Raw genomic sequence first — 23,449 nt, 5'->3', positions numbered from 1 at the left:
TACTCCAGCGAGGAAGCCAACGACGACGACGGTCAACCAAAGGATGTTATAGGGACGATGGTTATCGAACCCCTCAACAGTGTGGAGGCTATCGAACCCCTCAACAGTTTTGCTACTACGAAAAAACCAACAAGGGGGTTGTCGAGGTTACATAATGTAGGTTCCCAGCCGGATCTACACGAGATATCGCGTACTACGCAGGTGCGGAATCCCTACGTAAGACGTTACGAGTATAGAAAACAATACGGTTAACACACGATAATCAAACACGTTGTATACCAACCTTAAACACGTAATACGAAGATCACTTGATTACAGACTCTCTCTGACTCGAATACCCGAAAACTCGTAAACTGTTAACTTATCTATATTAAGCCGTAACAGATGGCTTATATAATCACGACAACTTCGCCTGGCATGTTCAGGCAAAGTTGTCACTAACTTCGCTTGTCTAACAAGTTCGCCCATATCAGCGAACTTGTTAGCAACTTCGCTTATACAAAACATAAAACATTACAAACGCGTTTACAGACACTAGACTGAACTACTGACATCTGCACCAACAGACTCCCCCTTGGCAGTAGCTCTCATCTTTAGCTTCAAACACGTGTCCTGTAATCATCAGTCTTCTATCTTCAAGCATGCACTCCTTCTCGAACACAAACCGATACAATTCTTTGATATTTTCTCGCTTAGTCTTTCAAGCAGGAATATAAAATATCTTCTTTTCATTCAACACCTGCAAATCAGCTTGCGATAAGTTTACCAAGTGCATCGGATCGTAAACTCTTAGCACCTCTTGTTCATCCTTGTCTTCCATCACTGCCTCAGCTGTCTCACAATCTACAAACCACCACTTTAGGTCTTTAAGCACATCCTTGGGCATTAGTTTCATCGGTACTTCTTTAAGGCACCGGATCGGTTTATACTTCATAACCATCCTAGGTTTTCCATCAGCTCTCAAACCTCTATCCTTGTCTTCAACAAGCTTTCCCTTTTGTGGTTTTAACAGCTCAAATTTCTTCTCTTTTATACTTTCTTTCCAAACAATTTTCCCAATAACTCTAGCCATATTATCGTCACTTCGATTGATTAACCCCAATCTGGCTAAGTCTTTCACTTCACATTCCGGCAGTGTATTCAACGATCTTAACAGTCTTTTAAAATACTGAACACCGTCATACCTTTTAACCACGAAGAGCCTCAACTGCTCATCATAGATCCAGCAAATAATCCCTTTCTTCGCTTCAGCATAGCCTTTAATGTTGTAACTCTTCTTAAACATTGTAGGAACCGCCGGTTTCTTCGTTTTGACGAACCACTGAGCATAGCCTTCCTTCCACCTAGGCTGCTCTTCCCATTTAGACTCATCACTAGCCATCTCTTTACTCATATCGGCTTTCTCAACATCTGGAATGTCATGCTCCACATTCTCTTCTACTATCTCTCCCTCTTCTATCTCTGTATCAATCACAATATCTCCACCAATCTTTTCTATCACATCACTTGGTAGTACATCATCATCACCAACCAAGTCATCATCCATCTCCTCTACGTCCACCACCACCACATCATCACCACCAGCTGCAGATGTCGACTCCCCCTGAGTTGTGGAAGTCCCAAGAGCTTGATCAGTTCTTGGTAGCTCACCACCTGCATCTTTCGACGCATTGGGATCATCGTCTCTATCATTCCTTCTCTTGGTCCTCAACTCATCGCCTTTACAGCTCGTCTCCCCTTGAGATGCCAAGAACTCGTTCAGAGCATCTATGATCTTTCCATGTTCTACCAGCAGGGACGACTGCATCTGATTCTCTGCAACTAGGCGTTGAATAGCCTGGGTCTGGATAAGATTCACCCTTGATTGTTCTGCCATGACCCGTTCAAGTGCTGCTATTCGTTCTGAGTCTGAGAGGGTTGCATCGAAATCGAACCTCATATGTGATATGTCTTGAGTGTACTGAGGAGGGATTTCCGATGTCACCGGGACCTCAGAAGTAGAAATAGACGTAACCGCAGGTGGTATCGTCATTGATAACCCTGCAGTGGCCACAACAGTCGACTCTATAAATTGTGCCACGACCTCCGATGGAGTAACGGTCGGAGGCGGCAATGAAACGATCTCGGGAGTCGAAAGTTGGAAAGCAGTGGATGGGAGGCCAAATGTAGATGAGGTAGCCACTACGGGAACACCCGTAGCGCTTGGCCTTGTAACCTGTAGGGATGAGGGAACCATTGTCATACCGGATAGTGCTGGTGGAGTGAAACGTACCACCCTAGAGCTCTCACCGGCTCCTGATCCTGCACCTATCAGTTCCCTTCTTGACCTCCTTATCAACTGTTGTACCTCTTCCTCATAGTCTGACTCGTCATCATCATCTGTTCTCTTTCTTTTCCCATGTAGTCTTTCTCGAGTCACCATAATCCTTCTCGCCTCTGCCACTTCATCATCTGAATCAGAACCAGCCACCGTAGCAGCTGTTCTAGTAACATTCACAGTCGACACTTGGGCTACCGAGACCTGTATGTTTTCCTCTGGATCCACCCGATCCATATCAAAGAAGCCTTGACCACCAAATTCTGCATCAAGGTCCACATTCTCCTCCGGTGACACAACAGGAGCAGCAGGTATAGCTTGAGGTGCTCCTGCCTGTTGTGGTGCCGGGTCCCTAAACTCATCCCCAAGAGCAGGCACATACTCCGGGTTGATTAAGTACCCAAAGAGTGGAGTATGGCGAGGACGAAGCTCAGGTTTGCTCCTCGCACTGGTGGATCGACATTGGGCGAAGATCCGTTTGTTCACACTTTCTACATATCGGATCGGACGGCGCTGAGGAAGTGTTGGAGCAACATGATTCAAGATCATTTGAAGGAATCTTGGATACATGATGAACCGCTCACGCGCCATCGCTCTTCGTTGACGATCAATCTCATAAAAGACCATCTGACTAAAGCTGAATCGCTTGTTGTAAGTCAGAGCAGTCATCGCTGACTGCATGGTCGCGCCCATGCCATTAGTGCCCGCCTTTCTCCCTGACATGCATAGTATCATAACATGCATGAGAAAGCGCCACTGGTCAAGCAGAAAACTCTTCCTTCTCTGCGAATCCCCCAAGGGACCAGAATAACCCATCCTCAAAAATGCTCCATCGCGGAAAGGAGCTACAAACTCTGTCGGGTCATCTCTTGTCTCATTTCCAAACCGCAGAGCCGCCCGAATATGTTCAGAAGAGAACTGAACAATCTGATTGTTTACTGTTGCTCGCATCACCGGGGGTTCGACTCTACAGTCGTATTCCACGGTCTGCCAGAAATCCTCAATGTTGGGTAAGGATATCGGCAGAGTTGTTGTAATGGCGTGGAATATCCTCGAGCGTAAAAGGAATGTGATGATTTCGCGGAAATCATCAACTCCGCTCGCTTCCGGGTCTAAGGTGATATACATGTTGTGACCCGGGAAGAACTGTCTTTGTTGATCACCTCCGTCATCACCGCCTACACCACCTGCTCCAGCAACAGCAGCCATATCTGCAACAAACATGTTAAGTTAGATAAACGCCAAAGCGAATCACAAGTTCGCCTGTTACCATGAGCGAAGTTGTGATCTATTAAGTACAGGCGAAGTTAAAGGTGAGGCGAAGTTGGGAAACAACTTCGCTTCAACTTGAACTTCGTCTGTTAACTGTTAAGTAAAAAGGTCTAGGCGAAGTTAATGATAACTTCGCCTAACCACAACATCGCCTCTTAAGATAAACCTCAGGCGAAGTTAAACCTCAGGCGAAGTTACGGATAACTTCGCCTAAACTGTAACTTCGCCGAATTCGAATCGGCAACAGTTAGGTTTTTCCAACGAGGTGAATCGGGTCAATTTGGAGATTGCGGACTCCATAAAACTTGATTTTATGAAGATTTGGACGTTTAGGTTGATTACTACCACGTGAAAACACGTTTGAAATCAGGTGTTTAAGGTTTTGAAACACGAGGTTGTTAATCGGGTCGATACGACCTGTGATTAACATTAACGACAATGATTATACGAATATGGAACCCTACACACCTTGAATCAGATTAGAATCGAAAAGAATGAACACAGAAGATTGATGAAATAGAATCGATAAGTTCGCCTAGGTTTAGAAAGATAAGTTCGCTGTGAATTTGAAATAATGATACTGTTTGACTTTAAAACTTGTTTATATAGGGCCACAGATTTACCGGCGAAGTTGTGGATAACTTCGCCTATAAGGCGAAGTTATGCATAACTTCGCTGATATTAAAATTTTTCAAAACAAACCCCATAATTTGAACAATTTGCAATTAAGTTTTAAAACATCCTTTAAAGCGTTAAATGAAACGATCAAGACCAAGTAACCAGGTATAAAATCAAACAATTACAAAAGTAACAAAAATTTGAAAAATTAAAGTACACGGGATCAAATTTCAGTCTCGACAGGGACTACCATGTTTTAGAAAAGATCCGAACAGGAATCATACTAATTTCGTGACTGTCACACAGATCCGTGTTCAGCTGTATTATGACATAAAGAAACAGGTTGTAAGCAGGTAATCTACTTAAAATGGTTTTCATCGTTTCTGTGATACGAGTTAGGTTCAATTAAGCTCAAAACTTAAGTGGGCAACAACTCAGAGATTATGATGCCTCCTATCTATTCTCAAGGCGTATTTGGCTTTCCCCAAGTCACCCCGAATTGACCTTGACCCGTAGTGTCTGATTAAGTAGTAATTACTCTTCGATCTTAGACTCTGCTTCCCGTTCACCTTCTTGTGTCTTGATTGATAGTCATTATCATTATGAACTCTAGAATTTTTTTTTTTTTTTAATCTAACATGTATATACACAACTTCAAGTAGAAAATAACTGCAAGTCCCGAATCTGGATCACTGCAGTGTCTTGACACGCTATCTTCACGGGAATCAGAACACTCACGGGCTCGTGTATGACTGGGTAATCGCTTTTCTGCCTATCATTCGGAAAGATATGTATGAAGACATGCACAACTCTTAAGGAGTTTCCACGTAAAATCGAGTAGATTTAGTTAGTATCACTTCTACTTTTACGCACCATAAAAAGCTACCATGACATACAATGACTGTTCTAAAGACTTTTAAGCCTAATAACTTCACTAGTTAAGCACACAGAAGCAGTATATCTATCACGTTCCAAGGTTGGATCAATTTTCTGTTAAACATAGTAAAGATACTTCTTACGAAGTAGTAGACTTGAAAAATAATTTCATCTCCCGAAAATAAAAATTTAACTTCTATCGCCCCGACCAAATCAAAGTCTTCAGGTTAACGGCTATCCCGAAGATCCAATGGATCAGCTGGACCGACCACATACTAGTATGTGTCCTTCTAACTAAGTATGATCGACTAATTTTCAGCGAAAGAATGAAAACTCATCATAAACCGCCCCGGTCACTTTCAGTCATCTGGTTAATGGCTATCCTCATATTCTACAAGCAGAAATGAGCACCAAACATATCCTAAGACATGTCCTTCAAACTGAGGCAACCGACATAATTCTAAGCGAAAGTGACGTTTTTTTTTTTTTTTTTTTTTTATAACACAAACACAAAGCATGGTTACTCGGGATTGATCATCCCATTCAGCTCAACAAGGTTTTGAAATCTAGTTTTGTCAAACGCTTTCGTGAATAAGTCAGCGAAATTATCTAACGTGTCAACCTTCTCGAGCACAATCAGTTTCTTCTCAGCACAATCCCGTATAAAATGATGACGTATGTCAATATGTTTAGTTTTACTGTGCTTTACGGGATTGTTAGTTACTGAGATAGCAGCTGTGTTATCAATGCAAATAGGAGTAAGTGAGAAATTCAGACCATAGTCGCGCAACTGTTGTTGAATCCAAAGAACCTGGGAGCAGCAGTTGGATGCTGCCATGTATTCTGCTTCACATGTTGAAATTGCGACTGAAGTCTGCTTCTTGCATTGCCACGACACCAATCTGCCACCAAGAAACTGACATCCACCAGTTGTAGATTTCCGACTCTGATTGCACCCTCCATAATCAGAATCTGTGTAAGCGACTATCTCCAAGTCTCCTCCTCTCGGGTACCACAACCCCAGCTTCGGTTTGCCCTTGAGATAGCGCAGTATCCTCTTCGCACCCTTCAAATGAGATTCTTTTGGGTTTGCCTGAAAGCGTGCACAAAGACAAACAACAAACATTATATCAGGCCTAGAAGCAGTTAAGTACATTAAAGAACCTATAATAGCTCGATATTGGGTTGGGTCCACGTCTGCATCGTTGTCTGAATCAGCACCCAATTTGTGATTGACGCAGACTGGAGTGTCATATGGAGTGCTGTCCTCCATCTTGAACCGTTTGAGAACATCATGGACATACTTCGTCTGATGAATGAACATCCCGTCTTTCTTCTGATCAACCTGCAATCCTAAAAAGAAAGTTAGTTCACCCATAGCACTCATTTCAAATCTCTTCTTCATGACGGCCTCAAACTCCTGACACATAGCAACCTTTGATGCAGCAAAGATAATGTCGTCCACGTAGACTTGCACCAGCAGAAAGTCGCTTCCTTTTCTCTTGAAGAACAACGTGCTATCAATCTTACCTCTTTCAAACTCATTCTCAAGCAAGTAATCGGATAACGTTGAGTACCAGGCACGAGGTGCCTGATGTAGTCCATACAGCGCTTTACTTAGCTTGTACACGTGATCGGGAAAGTCAGGGTCAGGAAAACCCGGAGGTTGCTCAACATACACAACCTCGTCGACTTTACCGTTTAGGAACGCGCTCTTCACATCCAACTGAAAGACCTTCATCTCCTTATGAGCAGCAAATGCCAAAAACAGCCGAATGGCTTCCAATCTTGCCACAGGAGCAAACACCTCATTGTAATCAATCCCCTCTTGTTGATTAAAGCCTTTAACAACCAGCCTCGCCTTGTTCCTGATAACAACCCCTTTCTCATCTCTCTTACATTTGAAAACACACTTCGTGCCAATCGCATGCACATTTCTTGGTTTTGCGACCAAGTTCCATACATCCATTTTCTTAAACTGAGCTAACTCTTCTTGCATGGCTTCGACCCACGAGCTGTCCTTAAGAGCCATTTGATAGTTCTTTGGTTCAATCTGGCTGATGAAGCAGGTGTACAAGCATTCGTTGATAATGCCCGTGTCTTTAATGCTTGTGTAAACACAGGTGTGCTCATTCACGCTTTTTATTGTTTGTACACCGGCGGACAGATCACCTATCACATTCTCCAACGGGTGATTTTTGTGAATTCTCGTAGTCGGAACCAAACTGACATTTAGATTATCTTCCAAGTTCGAAGATAGCTCATCCATGGTTGATTGATGTTGAGAGTGAAACGGATTGATGAATTCCTCTTCAGTAGAGGCAGCAGGGGTATTGACAGCATTTGACGAGGAAGGCTGATATTCATCATACTGTGGTCGTTGCACCAAAGTGTCTTCCTCATCGCATATCATCTTCGTAGCAATTCTTTCCTCAACTTCTGCAAAATCCAAATAAGGTATGTTAAAAGATTTAAAGAGTCTATCATAGTCGAAAACCCCAGAGGGTCCCGTGCTTTGTTTTGGTGATTTGTAACATGTGATATCAGTGTTACACACCACCTCAACCTTGCTGTTCGATGTATTGAAGACCCGTCTGTTGGGAGTCCCAACAACGTATCCGACTAAGATTCCTTCGTCGGCTACTTCACCAAATTTTGAATTGGTCTTTAATATCGAACACGGGGACCCGAATGGTTCAAGACCACTCAAGTTGGGCTTTCTCCCATGCATTAGTTCATAACAGGTTTTATTTAATCTTTTAACAGTTAACACTCTATTAAGGATATAACAGGCTGTTGCAACAGCTTCAGCCCAAAACACCACAGGAAGTTGCGAATCAGCCAGCATGGTTCTGGCTCCTTCAATTAAAGTTCTGTTCTTCCTCTCAGCCACTCCATTTTGTTGCGGAGTATACGGTGCGCCATATTGGTGTTCAATCCCCTTCTGTAGGCAGAAGATCTCCATCTGATGGTTCTTGAACTCAGTCCCATTGTCACTCCTGATGTATTTAACTCTTTTTCCCATAATGTTCTCAACTTTGGTAATCAAATTTATTACCATCTGAACAGTTTCATCCTTCGACTTCAGGAAATATACCCACGAGTATCGAGAAAAATCATCAGTAATCACCAAGCAGTACGATGTTCCCCCTAGACTTTTTACATTCACTGGACCAAAGAGATCCATGTGAAGTAGGTCTAGGGTACTGACTATTGAGTTGACCTTCTTGGTGTGATGGGATTTCTTGTGTTGCTTTCCCTTCTTGCATGATAAGCATTTGTCTTCGAAGTTGAAATTCTTCAAGGGAACCCCCAACACAAGCCCATTTTTGACAAGGTAATTCATCTTACGAAGATGAATGTGCCCCATTCTCCTATGCCATAATTCGGTCTCTGATTCAGTCGCTTTCGACAAAAGACACGATTCTTCAGTGGCCATTTCAGTAGACCTCATATCCATGATATACGTATTCTTCACTCTTGGAGCCTTCATAACAATCCAGTCCTCTGGTATCTTAAAACCAGGATACAACACTATCGCCTCATTCTTCGTGAAATGCACGGTATAATCCTTGTCACAGATCTGCGAAACACTCAGCAGATTGTGCTTCAGTTCTTCAACAAAGTTAACTTTCTCTAGCGTCATCTTCCCGTTAGTCACAGTCCCAATTCCTGTGATCTTTCCACCGCTCTCTCCTGCGAAACTCACTCTACCACCTTGAACAGGTTTCCAGTCTTGTAACAATTTCTTGTTACCCGTCATGTGCCGGGAACAGCCGCTATCCACAACCCATTGATTGTTGGCAGCCCTGTTCAACTGTTCCTGCACGATTAAAGCAGAGAGTTAAAATCTGGGGACCCAAGACCGATTGGTCTTGGGTCGATACATCCCGTACCTTGGCTGTCCAAAGTTAGTATCATAATCATTTCTGTGAGTCCTAACAGGATACCTTCTTGTGGATTGTCTATGAGGCCAACCAAACCGTCTTGAATTAAATGAATTATTAGTTATGGTTTGGGTGTTACCAGTGAAAAACTGAGATCTATTTCTTTGAAAACCTGGATTAGTCCATTTTCTGAAATTCGATGGGTTTTCAGTTTTATCATTAAATTGATTACTGTTAGCTCTTTTCTCAGATTTTAAAGGCCTCACACCTCTGAATTTTTGCTTCAGAGGGCAATCAGCAACAAGATGTCCTTGTTGATTACATCTAAAACAACACCTGTTTTCAACTTTCTTATCAAAAGTTGTCTTAGATGTTGAGGCTATATTACTGCCCGTTTGTCTCACATATGGTGGGACATACGGGTTTAGTGGAGACTTCTTTTCAGATGTTTTCTTTTTCTCTCCACTCTTTGGTAACACTTCCTCTTGATTTGTCTCACTCGACTCAGAGGATTTGTCCGAGTTAGATGAGACAGGACTCGGAGCAGAAATCTTAACACTTGCGACAGGCTTACTAACTTCTTGTTCTTTAGTAGTAACTGGAACTGGAACTGTCTGACCATAGTCAACATCGACAGATTTCTGATTACTAGGGTTAAAAGTGTAATTATGATTGAAAGGTGGTGGAACTTCATGATAACCAATTCCTCCCATTTTTGGGGAACCTTGATCACTAACGAGGTGATCAAGTATAGCGGAGGAATTTCTGAATTGCTCCAGTTTCCTGTTAAGTTCCACCACTTTTACCTGGTGATCAGCTATCTGTTTTTCTCTTTCAGCTATTAGTTTGGTTTTTTCTTCTAGAACCTCATAGCTAAGATCAATCATTTTAATTTTTTCAGCAAGCTTTGCTTTAAGACATTTAATATCTGTTTCACTAGCTTTAATTTTTACTTTGTAACTATTTTCTCTAGCTTTAGTGAAATGATGATCTTCTTTTAAAGTTTTATATTGCGCATCCAAACTAACAAACTGATCAGTTAGAGTTGTCAGTTGTTCAGACAGATGTTCACACTTAGTACAGGGAAGTTCGGTACTTACCTCGGAGAGCTGGTCTGCAACATCTGCCATGTACGCTTCATTTTCGCCAGTTCCCTTCTCACTATCTGCATTTTCGATGTTTGCCAAGTTGGCCTGTTCAAATACTTCTTCAACATGCAGATTCCAGTTGTACTCTTCGTTCTGTCTGGAAATCATGGCTCTATAGTCATTACCACTACCACTTTGCTGTGTAGATCTGTTCTGACTGCGTTCTACACGTTCATTCTTGCATTCTTTTGCAAAGTGGCCATTCTGCTGACAGTTGTAGCAGCGAACCTTCGTCTTATCAAACCCTGGCCTCTCACCGACAAACTTCCTGCCAGTCTTCTTCATGAACCTCTTTACCCTTCTCACTATCATGGCCATCTGCCACTGCAAATCCATCTCCTCCAGATCATCAGCATCGATCTGGTCATAGTCTTCATCCAAAACTGCAGGATCAACGATCTTACCCTGAATGTAGTTCTCATACGAAGCAATAAAAGATGCATAGAGAGCAAACTGCTGTTCAGCAGATTTGACACTCATGGGCATCTTCGAGTAGTTGTTGTTTGAAACACTTGGGGAATAACTACTCTTGGTCGCTTGAGGTTGAGAAGCATTTGACCCTCCAGCTACATAGCACACATCACCGTTCATGTTGAGAGATACATGTCCCTCATGTGTTGAGCTCGCGCCTGACTCTCCCTTAGAGTAATAAGCAGATGATTCAGTTTTCGAACTTGATCCTGAGTTAACCTTTGCCCCATACATACCCGGATCTTGAACCTGATCGGTAGGTGTCTCCTTTCGTACCATGTTCAGTTCAAACGTTCTTAGCTTGTTAACTGCTGTCTCAAGGTCATAGTCAGCAAAGTCTTTATCTTCTCTCATCAACACTGTATACATCTCCCATTTTGGTGGGAGAGCATCAAGAAGCTTCTCAACAATCTCATCTTCTTTGTATGCAATTGAATAGTTGCTGAGTTCAGTCATCAGATGATAATATCTAGTGATGATATCATCAAGTGATTCATTTTTCAGATACCTGAAGACCGAGAATTGGGTTTTTAGAAGTTTAATCTTCGAAGCACGTATTCCCACATTGCCCTCAAAACGGTTTTCAAGAGCTTCCCAAAGCTCTCTAGCAGTCTTATACTTTCGGAATGTGTGAAGTATCTCTTGTGGAAGAGCCATTGTAATTGCTGCATGAGCTTTACTTTCTGCCTCATACATCTTCTTCTCTTCATCTTCCATCTCTTTGTACTTCTTGATCTGATCACGACCTTCATACTCAGTAGTAGGTGGAATGTAACCATCTTGTATACACACCCACATCTTGGCATCTTGATACTTGACATATTGTTCAAAACGATCTTTCCACGCTACATAATCCGTTTTCTTAAGCATCTTGGGTGCCTTTGTAGCCGAACCTGCTTCTACTTCCATCTTTACCAGTTTAGTAATGTTTATCGAAGACATCTTTCTCAAAACTCAAAGAAATCCGAAAATCAAAAATTTTATTTTCAAACAGCTCTGTAGGCGAAGTTGTGGATAACTTCGCTTAAAGCTTAACTTCGCGTGAATTTGTAACGTCGCTCACTTTCTTAAATTCGCCGGATTGGCGAAGATGAGAATAACTTCGCTTAAGTTGAGCGAACTTGGGAGGTAGGCGAAGTTGTGGGTAACTTCGCTTAAGGTAAGCGAACTTGAAGAGGTAGGCGAAGTTGTGGATAACTTCGCTTAACCTTATATCTTCGCCGAAACCCTAGTAACAGCGACGGCAACTTCGCCTGATGAACACAGCAGATTAGATTTCTGGGTTTTTCGAGGTTTGTGAAGGTGTTATGGGTTGTTTAAGCTTGTAGGAGATGAGTATGACACAAAAACTCAGAAAACTCATCCCGCGAATAGTCGAACGGAACGATTTCTATACCCGCGTGATAATCCCGAACCACACAATCGAGCAAAAGCTCTAATACCAATTGTAGGTTCCCAGCCGGATCTACACGAGATATCACGTACTACGCAGGTGCGGAATCCCTACGTAAGACGTTACGAGTATAGAAAACAATACAGTTAACACATGATAATCAAACACGTTGTATACCAACCTTAAACACGTGATACGAAGATCACTTGATTACAGACTCTCTCTGACTCGAATACCCGAAAACTCGTAAACTGTTAACTTATCTATATTAAGCCGTAACAGATGGCTTATATAATCACGACAACTTCGCCTGGCATGTTCAGGCGAAGTTGTCACTAACTTCGCTTGTCTAACAAGTTCGCCCATATCAGCGAACTTGTTAGCAACTTCGCTTATACAAAACATAAAACATTACAAACGCGATTACAGACACTAGACACTGAACTACTGACATCATGCACCAACAGACTCCCCCTTGGCAGTAGCTTCATCTCTTTAGCTTCAAACACGTGTCCTATAATCATCAGTCTTCTATCTTCAAGCATGCACTCCTTCTCGAACACAAACCGATACAATTCTTTGATATTTTCTCGCTTCGTCTTTCCAAGCAGGAATATAAAATATCTTCTTTTCATTCAACACGTGCAAATCAGCTTGCGATAAGTTTACCAAGTGCATCGGATCGTAAACTCTTAGCACCTCTTGTTCATCCTTGTCTTCCATCACTGCCTCAGCTGTCTCACAATCTACAAACCACCACTTTAGGTCTTTAAGCACATCCTTGGGCATTAGTTTCATCGGTACTTCTTTAAGGCACCGGATCGGTTTATACTTCATAACCATCCAAGGTTTTCCATCAGCTCTCAAACCTCTATCCTTGTCTTCAACAAGCTTTCCCTTTTGTGGTTTTAACAGCTCAAATTTCTTCTCTTTTATACTTTCTTTCCAAACAATTTTCCCAATAACTCTAGCCATATTATCGTCACTTCGATTGATTAACCCCAATCTGGCTAAGTGTTTCACTTCACATTCCGGCAGTGTATTCAACGATCTTAACAGTCTTTTAAAATACTGAACACCGTCATACCTTTTAACCACGAAGAGCCTCAACTGCTCATCATAGATCCAGCAAATAATCCCTTTCTTCGCTTCAGCATAGCCTTTAATGTTGTAACTCTTCTTAAACATTGTAGGAACCGCCGGTTTCTTCGTTTTGACGAACCACTGAGCATAGCCTTCCTTCCACCTAGGCTGCTCTTCCCATTCAGACTCATCACTTGCCATCTCTTTACTCATATCGGCTTTCTCAACATCTGGAATGTCATGCTCCACATTCTCTTCTACTATCTCTCCCTCTTCTATCTCTGTATCAATCACAATATCTCCACCAATCTTTTCTATCACATCACTTGGTAGTACATCATCATCACCAACCAAGTCATCATCCATCTCCTCTACGTCCACCACCACCACATCATCACCACCAGCTGCAGATGTCGACTCCCCCTGAGTTGTGGAAGTCCCAAGAGCTTGATCAGTTCTTGGTAGCTCACCACCTGCATCTTTCGACGCATTGGGATCATCGTCTCTATCATTCCTTCTCTTGGTCCTCAACTCATCGCCTTTACAGCTCGTACTTAATATGCAAACTCTAGTGATGTCAAACTGGCAGTGGAGTTTGATAATCTGGGTAGGTTCGCTAGCCAAAACAGATCAAAGTTTGCAAGTCTTTTAGGGGATGTTGTAAAGGAAATAGTTGGCTTGAGACATTTAAGTTGGAGGGAGGTCACAAAGGAGCTTAGAGATAAACTGTGGGAACAAATAACGGTTATTCTTTATTTCTATTTGTGCATTTTATATTTTGAGATGTAATTTACCTTTACTATATTATATTATGCAGAAATATTTTGAGATTGAGGCTTGTTGCAGGCCTTCTGTGATGAATCGGCTCGGACACCTTCTTCGGGATTTCAGAAGAAAAATATATGCCAAATACATTATGCCGAACATCGGTAAACCTCTGAAGCTGAAGGCGATACCCAAGAGACACAGGGTGATGATCAGGCAAGAAGACTAGGATCGCTTCATTGAATACACACAATCAGAGCAGTTTCAGGTATAAATCCTCTACTCTGCAAACGTAGATTGATCGACTATATATGGTTTATGTTTTTTGTTTAAATATAATGAAATGATTATAATGTGTGGTTGAAGAAAAAATCGGCTTCATCAAAGGGAGCTCGAGCAAAGAATGTTTTTGATCATCACATGGGACGAGGGGGTTATACCTACCTTCGAGAGAAACTGGTAATCACCGTCAGCTGCTTTCTCTCTAGTTCAATGATTTGTTGGTTATGTGTCTAACGCATGACCGTCAGCTGCTTTCTCTTGAATATTTTACAAGGTCAAAAAGAAGGAAATTGGACCGGATGAGATCCCTGGCCGTGCATTAATGTGGATGAAAGGAAGGGAGGACAAAGATGGTGCATACAAGAATGCTGTTGTCGAAGGCGTGGCAACCAAATTAGTATGTTTTAGTATTAAACTTTTTAAATCATGTTAAAGTCAATTCATTGCCTTATATTGGTGTCAAAAAAACTTGATTCTGTATAACTTGTCTCAACACTTTATGTGGATACATAAGCGTGTTACAAGTGTATTAGAATATTTGTTTTCTTGCAGGTTGAGCATGAGAAGCAGATCGCCTCCGGAGCCCTGGCACTTCAACCATGCACAGATGCCGTCACCTTAGTGCTTGGCAAAGAGAAAGGTGGGCTTTTAAAAGGGATTGGGTACGGATTGACAACAGATAAATATTGGGGTGTGAGTCGGGTAAAAGGCTCGTTTAAGCAACGGATTGCCCAACTTGAGTATGAGGCGGTGCAGAGAGATGTAGTGGTGAAAAGGTTGACATCTCTACTTGAATCCACGAATGCTATGCTAGCAAGCCGTGAGAAGGAACAGTTAGCATTTGAGGCCAGGTTCAGACATCTCGAAGGATTGTTGCCGGAAATGTCGGCAAGTCAAGTAAGTGACGTATGCTACATATTAATTAAAGCATTCGACATACATAATTGGCACTATTTTTTTTCACAATTTGTAGGTAAATCTTGTTCCCAACCAGGTTGGTTCTAACCAAAGTACTAGTGCTGTGGCGCAAAATAAAATGCCAGGACCAGTAAGTATCTGAGAGTTTCTTTGTTTTTTACAACTTTCCATGTGATTTTTCATTTTCCATAACCTAATAAATTGATTTATCGGCCAGTTCTGTGGGAAACATTTTAACCTCAGGTGAGGCTGTGCAACAAGAATCCGCTTCTCAGGTAACCATTTGACAGTTTGATTGATTTGTTTTAATAATTAACTTTCCATGTGAGTGTGCTGATTTTGCATAAGTTAATTATAGCCCAAGTCTGCGGATAAAATAGTTGTCGAAACGGTACCCGCTCCCCATATCGCGACATCAGTAAGTATTTGACAATTTCAGTACTTTTTATAATTCGTTTCCAATGTGAGTGTGCTCATTTTCTATTACCGAATTGCAGGCCAAGTCTGTGGAAAAAAGTGTTGACCAAACGGTACCCGCTGCCCATATCGCAACATCAGTAAGTATTTGACAATTTCAATACTTTTTATAATTCGTTTCCAATGTGAGTGCTCATTTTCTATTTACCGAATTGCAGGCAAGTCTGTGGAAAAAAGTGTTGATCAAACGGTAGTCGATCCCCATAGCGCGACATCAGTAAGTATTTGGCAGTTTCAGTTTTTATATTTTATAACCTAATAAGTCCAAACAATTCCAATTTCTGTTATATTACCAATGAAGCCTGTAGAGAACAATGTTGACCAAGCATCAACACAACTACACCACACTCCGGATAGTAACGGCTCGAAAAAACCATCAATAAGTATTTGGCAATTTCAGTTTTTCCTTTAATTGTTGATTGATTCATTGAATGCTTTTTAGGTAAAACGGAGAAGCCGTAAAAGAAAAGTTGATGTATCTACGGATGAAGCTTCCCAACCTGCTGAAATAAAGGTATGTGTTGCGCGAAACATTGTTAATTTCCCACCAACACGGGTATATACTTATATATTGACTTCAACTAAGCCATCTTCATTTCACATGCTAGTTTATAGGTGTATGAGTGTCGTTTGTGTGTGCGTGAAAAGCGTTACAAGGTGGCAAATGATAAAGTTTATTAGTCACCGGTTCCACAACAGTTGCATGGAAAAGCAATCCCGGAGGGTTGCTATAAAGTTAGTATTGATGGAGCCATAAAGGAACAAGCAATTATTCCATGTGAGGCAGGTGAAATTATGACTGTTGGCAACGCAACTGGTACTTTCGTTGCTTGGCCAGAACACCTAATCGTATGCGACCAGGAGGTTTGTTCCCTTTTAACTTAACCGAACAAATATCTATGTTCTTTTTGATTTAGTTTAAAAAATGAACACTTGTGTTCGTTTATGTTCGTTTGTTTATAATCTAAACTAACGTAATTGAACAAAGATAAACGAACTTCCCGCCGAAAGGTTCACGAACAGTTAAACGAACGTTCGGTATGTATGTATGCATACTATTTTGTTCTATTCGATTACAAAATACGACATTAATTATACATATTTGTTTTTCATATTCTGTTGTTCTAGCTACCACCACTCTCGTCCTCAAAAGAACTGGACAGAGCTGGCAAGAAGGCAAAGGCAAAGTACACAACGATAGACCAGGTGACCAAACAGAAAATAAGGAGCAGTGCCAAGAAAACCGACGCCTTAGCTAGTATATAGGTAGTCGTTATTTCTGTATTTTGTAAGATATTTTGAATATACATTTGCTTAAGTGAATATTATTGTTAATATAATAATTTTGTTTTGTTGCTTATAGTTGTTTTATATTACTGCATAAAAAATAAAAATAATTATATATTGCCTAAATACACACAATTTGACCACATAGAACACATTAAATAGGTGTGGCCAAAAGTAAGACAATAGCCACACCTGAAATTACAAAAATTAGAGTCTATAAATAACCATTAGCCACAACATAAACATTTTTGTGTGATGAAAAGTTTGACAATAGCCACACTTTATATTACAAAAGCATTATGTATGACAAACGGTAAAGACAATGGCCACACCACAAACTACAAAAGAGTGTTTGAATGGCAACTTCACAGTTTTAGCCACATTGACAACAACCTCCAGTGTCTATATGATATTATTAGCCACACAGTACCTAACTATGTGTGACGAAAAGTTTGACAATAGCCACACTTTAAATTACGAAAAGCATTAATGTGTGACAAACGGTAAGACAATGGCCACAACACAAACTACAAAAGAGTGTTTGAGTGACAACTTCACATTTTTAGCCATATTGACAACAACCTCCAGTGTCTATATGATATTATTAGCCACACAGTACCTCACTATGTGTGACGAAAAGTTTGACAATAGCCACACTTTAAATTACGAAAAGCATTATGTGTGACAAACGGTAAGACAATGGCTACGCTACAAACTACAAAAGAGTTTTTGACTAGCAAGTTCACATTTTTAGCCACATTGAGAACACCCTCCAGTGTCTATATGATATTTTTAGCCACACAGTACCTCACTATGTGTGACGAATGGTTTGACAATAGCCACACTTTAAATTAGGAAAAGCATTATGTGTGACAAACGGTAAGAAAATGGCCACACCACAAACTACAAAAGAGTTTTTGACTAGCAAGTTCACATTTTTAGCAACATTTACAATAATCCCCAGTGGTTATAAGATATGATTAGCCACTAAGAACTTCAATATGTGTGACGAAAAGTTTTACAATAGCCACACTTTATATTAGGAAAAGCATTTTGTGTGACAAACGGTAAGACAATGGCCACTTAATAATCTACAAAGGAGATTTTGAGTGGCAAGTAAACATATTTAGCCACTTTGAATTTAATATCTAGTGTCTAAATCATATAATTAGCCACCCTAGTATTAAATTTAAGTTGCCATTTCTTTGCTATATTCACAATGTAAGCTTAACACAAACCTATTGGCCACATTAATATAAAATTCATGTGGCTTAAACATAAATTCATGTGGCTATATAGATGTAATGGTCACTCATAGTAAATTGACATGTGGCCATTTTCTACCATTTAGCCACACTTATTGGAGAGGCTTCTTGATGGCCAGCAACTAATGTCTGTACCCTTTAGCCACACTTATTACCACATAAGGCCACTAAAAACTGTGTGTGGCCATTTCATACCCACGGTGTCGCGACCTTTGGCCACATATGACCTGAACCAAATGTATGTGGCTAAAGGCCTACGGCCATACTTTTTTCGTGTGGCTGAAAGTCAATATTCACGTAGTGAATGTAATTATAGTAATACCTCTTTTTATTTGCTGAATTATTTATGTCTAACCAAAATTTAACAATACTTATGTTAATTTGAAATATTTTACCGGTTTTGTCGGTTTAGCGTTTAACGATGAATTGTTTAATGTTTTTATTAAAAATTAATCTTTTTAAGTAAAAATGTAGTTTTTATAGCCGAAGTAAATGTGTTTTATAATTTAATTAGCAAAAATATATTTGTTGTCGATTTAGTTTAAATTTAGCAAAAATGGTCATTTTTAACGTTTTCGCGTCGTCTTTCGCGACGTGACTCGTTTATTGTCAATTTTTATCATCTTGACCACTTTACACACAATATATGGTGTAATCTATATGAGTTTTTAAGTTTTAGTGGCTGTTTTATTTCAGCTCCTAAAATCTTTGTCGGTTAGCTTTAAAAAGTCGTTTTTCGACTAGTTAAGTACTCGACACTCATTTTAAAGAAAATAAAGCATGTGTATCATAAATCACATCAAATCTAATTATTATAAACATGCAAAAACATAAAATTTCCAGAATTAATATTATGTCTTAAAAATCATATTTTATTAGTTAAAAACATGCATTTAATTCATATCATAAGTTTATTATGTCACACATCATTAACCATACTTATGATATTAATTTCTAATGATTTGAAACATTTAATTAAACTAATAAAATCAGATTTTATTCCATTCCTTTTGTAGCCTATTTATTATTTTTATTGTTTATATCAAAGTATTACTTTTCCAAAATTTATCCTAGCTTTTTATGACAACTTTTTGTATACTTTTACTTTCTTGTCTTTCAACTTACTAATATTATTTTATTAATACATGTCAACCATTTTCAAAATCATATTAACAAGTTTACTAGTAACATTCAAATTTAAACATAACAATCTTAAGTAGATTACATGCATGTATAGTTTATGTGTTTCTATCATCAAGAATATATATCTAAGTTAATATTATTACCAATCTTGTATTATTATCATATTAAATCTCATTTTTGTCAAGAATCATATATGTATTATTAAACTTTAACATGCATATCAATATTCAAGCATAATCATCTAAATACACATATGTATGTAACATTAAACATTTGTAAGTATACATATTCATACTCTCTCTCTAACTCACGGCTCTCTCTCTCTCTCTCTATATATATACCTCTTTATATTCTCATCTTTTAATCTCCTTTTTAATCCTTTAGATCTTAAAATCACCAAACCAAGCTTAACAATATGAATATGGAAGTGATATGCATGTGTGTGTATGTATATGTGGACTCGGGTTCCACATACACACACACATAACCCACGGGTCATACATGCATACATATACACTTTGAAATCTTCCATTTTCACATGAGCTTAAGGGTTTGGTTACTTGTGTGAACCCTTTTCAGATGCAAGAACAAGTATATTGCATCCAAAACTTAAAGAATGGAACTAGGGTTTCGGATTTACCTTAGGGTTTTAGAGAGAGGTGTAAGAAAGTAAGATTGATGGTCTCTTAGTGTATGCTCAAGGCTTGAATCTTCCTAACTTTGCTTCTAACCAATCTTTCTTGATTTGATGCTATGGTTTTGATTGTGATTTGGATAATAATATGAAAATGAAAGAGAAAGATGGAGGTGGGGGTGGGGTTCGGCCGCAAGAAAGGAGAAATGGAGGGAGAGAGTGGGTGGTGGCTTGTGTTTGGAAGATGGAGTATTAATATGGTGATAATGTTGGGACAAGTGGAATTCTAGGTTTATGTGTTGTACATGCATGTATATAGAGTGATGAGAAAGCAAACATGGGTTAGGGTAGTGTGAAGGGGTGGACGGCTAGGGGGGTATAGTGTAAATATTTTATTTTTTTGTTTAATTAATTAACAACATGTATTTTATTTACCCCATTGATCTTATTTTATAAAATACAACTAGTTAGGATTAGTTTTATGTAAAACCAATCACATATCTGAATTCCTTGTAAAGCTAGCATCGAACCCATATAAAGATGTAAATTTTTGGAGTTGTTTGGTTTCGGGTCCTTACGGTGAGCGGTATTGGCTTGTACTCGCTTATTTTCTAAATTTCGCGAATCGAACATTCTAAAATTATACTTATGACCTAATATTAATATATTTACTGAATTTATATTATTTTTGGTCATTCCCGACGTTTAGGAATTTATTTGGACTTTTAAACTTACCCGGGTCGCTGTCAGTGTCAGTTTTGAGCAGTATCCGATACGCGTCAAAACTTAACTTTTTGAACACAATAAAATATGATACTCATATTCTTGGAGTCTTTAGACTAAAATATTATTATTTTATTTTCCATAATACGAGGTTACACGATAAACACGGATTACATTAGCACATGATTAGTCTTAAAAAGCTCGGTTGTTAAATTCTCCCCTCCTTTAAGAAATTTCTTCCCGAAATTTTGGAGGTAGCACTAGTACCGGACTCAACAGGGAACAAGTGAAGATATGTTATTTTCATTTGGTCTTGATGTTCCCAGGTGAATTCCGGGCCTAACCTGGAATTCCAACGAACTTTAACCAATTTAATTCGATTCCGTCTTAGTTTTTGAATTTTCCAATCCATAACCTCAACGGGTTCTTCGACGAACAGAAGCTTATCATCTACTCGAACGTCATTCACAGAGGTGATTAGGGATTCGTCAGACAAGCATTTCTTCAGGTTTGACACGTGAAACACGTCGTGTATTTCACTGAGTTCCTGGGGTAGTTCGAGTCGATATGCAACAGGGCCAACTCGACCAATGATTTTAAATGGACCAATATAACGAGGGCTCAGCTTTCCCTTCTTTCCAAATCTAACAACTCCTTTCCATGGTGATACTTTTAACAAAACTCGATCTCCTACTTGGAATTCTAACGGTCGTCTGTGATTGTCGGCATAACTCTTTTGTCGATCAGCAGCTGCCTTCAACCTTTCCTTGATCTGAGAAACTCGGTCGATGGTTTCCTGAACAATTTCAGGTCCAATCAGCTATTTTTCTCCAACTTCTGCCCAACAAAGTGGGGATCGACATTTTCTCCCGTATAAAGCTTCAAACGGTGCAGCTTTAATACTATAGTGGTAACTATTATTGTAAGAAAACTCAGCCAAAGGTAGGTGAGTATCCCAACTTATGCCAAAAATCTAGAACACAAGCACTTAGCATGTCTTCTAAAGTCTGAATCGTTCTTTCACTTTGACCGTCTATCTGCGGGTGATAGGCAGTACTCATATCTAGACGAGTTCCTAAGGATTCATGCAATGATTGCCAAAAGCGCGAGACGAAACGACCGTCCCTATCAGAGATGATTGAAACAGGAATGCCATGTTTCGCTGAGATTTCCTTAAGGTAAAGTCTAGTCAACTTTTCCATACTGTCTTTTTCTATGATCGGAACGAAGTGTGCTGACTTAGTCAACCTATCCACAATTACCAAAATAGCATCGTGATTATTGGGTGTCGGTGGCAATTTGGTGACAAAGTCCATTGTGATATTGTCCCATTTCCATTGAGGAATCTCTGGTTGTTGAAGCAATCCAGGTGGCTTCAGGTGTTCGGCTTTAACTTTAGAACATGTTAGGCATTTGCTGACGTAAACGACAATGTCTCCTTTCATGTTTGGCCACCGGTAGAGTTCTTGGAGATCTTTATACATTTTTGTCGAACCTGGGTGAATCGAATATCTAGACTTGTGCGCTTCGTCTAGTACCAATTTTCTCAAGTTCCCATATCTAGGCACCCAAACTCGATCGATGAGGTATGAAGTACCATCATATTTGGTGACAATTTCGCATTCAAGACCTCTCAATTTCTCTGCCTTTATATATCGAGGTTTTAGAGCTTCACGTTGTGCATCACGTATTCGAGTCGTGAGATTTATCTGTATCATTAGACCTGGTGCTCGAACGCGTAATGGCTTTTCTCTTTCTTTTCTACTTAACGCATCTGCCACAACATTTGCTTTTCCTGGGTGGTAGCGAGTATCGCAGTCATAATCGTTAAGCAGTTCAATCCAATGCCTTTGTCTCATATTGAGATCTTTCTGTCAAAGATGTGCTGGAGGCTTTTGTGATCGGTGAAAATTGTACACTTGGTACCATATAGGTAGTGTCTCCAGATTTTAAGTGCAAAAATAACAGCTCCCAATTCCAAATCGTGAGTCATGTAATTTTTCTCATGCACTTTAAGTTGTCGGGATGCATATGCTATCACTTTATCTCTTTGCATAAGCACGCATCCAAGACCCAATCGTGAAGCATCACAGTATACAATGAATCCATCTGTTCCTTCTGGAAGGGATAGAATAGGTGCACTACACAACTTTTGCTTAAGAAACTGAAATGCCTCTTCTTGTTTCTCGGTCCATTCATACTTTTTATCTTTCTGGGTCAATTGCGTCAAAGGTTGCGCTATTGATGAGAAATTCTCGATGAATCTCCTATAGTACCTAGCTAGACCTAAGAATTGTCTCACTTCAGTTGGAGACTTTGGTGCTTCCCAATTCTTAATAGCCTCGATCTTTGAAGGATCAACGTGTATTCCTTTCTCATTGACAACGTGTCCAAGAAAGTGAACTTCTCGGATCCAAAAATCGCACTTTGAGAATTTTGCATACAGATTTTCCTTCTTAAGCAGTTCCAAAATCAACCTTAAGTATTTTCCATGCTCTTCATTGGTTCGCGAGTAGATAAGTATATCATTGATGAATACTATCACGAATTTATCCAAGTATGGCTTGCAAACTCTATTAATCAAATCCATGAATATAGCAGGAGCATTTGTCATTCCAAACGGCATGACAAGAAATTCGTAGTGGCCATAGCGTGTTCTGAACGTTGTTTTGTGAATATCTCTTTCTGCTACTCTAAGTTGATGGTATCCAGAACGTAAATTGATTTTCGAGTAATAGCTGGATCCTTGCAGCTGATCAAACAGATCATCAATCCTCGATAGTGGGTACCGATTCTTAATAGTTAGTTTGTTCAGTTCCCGGTAATCTATACACATACGGAATGATCCATCCTTCTTTTTGAAGAACAGTACTGGAGCTCCCCAGGGTGA

Source organism: Bidens hawaiensis, unplaced genomic scaffold (genome assembly GCF_021521415.1).
Source record: "Bidens hawaiensis isolate Kalapana, Puna unplaced genomic scaffold, B.hawaiensis_p1.1 tig00014471_1, whole genome shotgun sequence".
NCBI lineage: Eukaryota > Viridiplantae > Streptophyta > Magnoliopsida > Asterales > Asteraceae > Bidens > Bidens hawaiensis.
The sequence above is the reverse complement of the archived record's forward strand: the minus strand, read 5'-3'. Positions refer to the sequence as shown.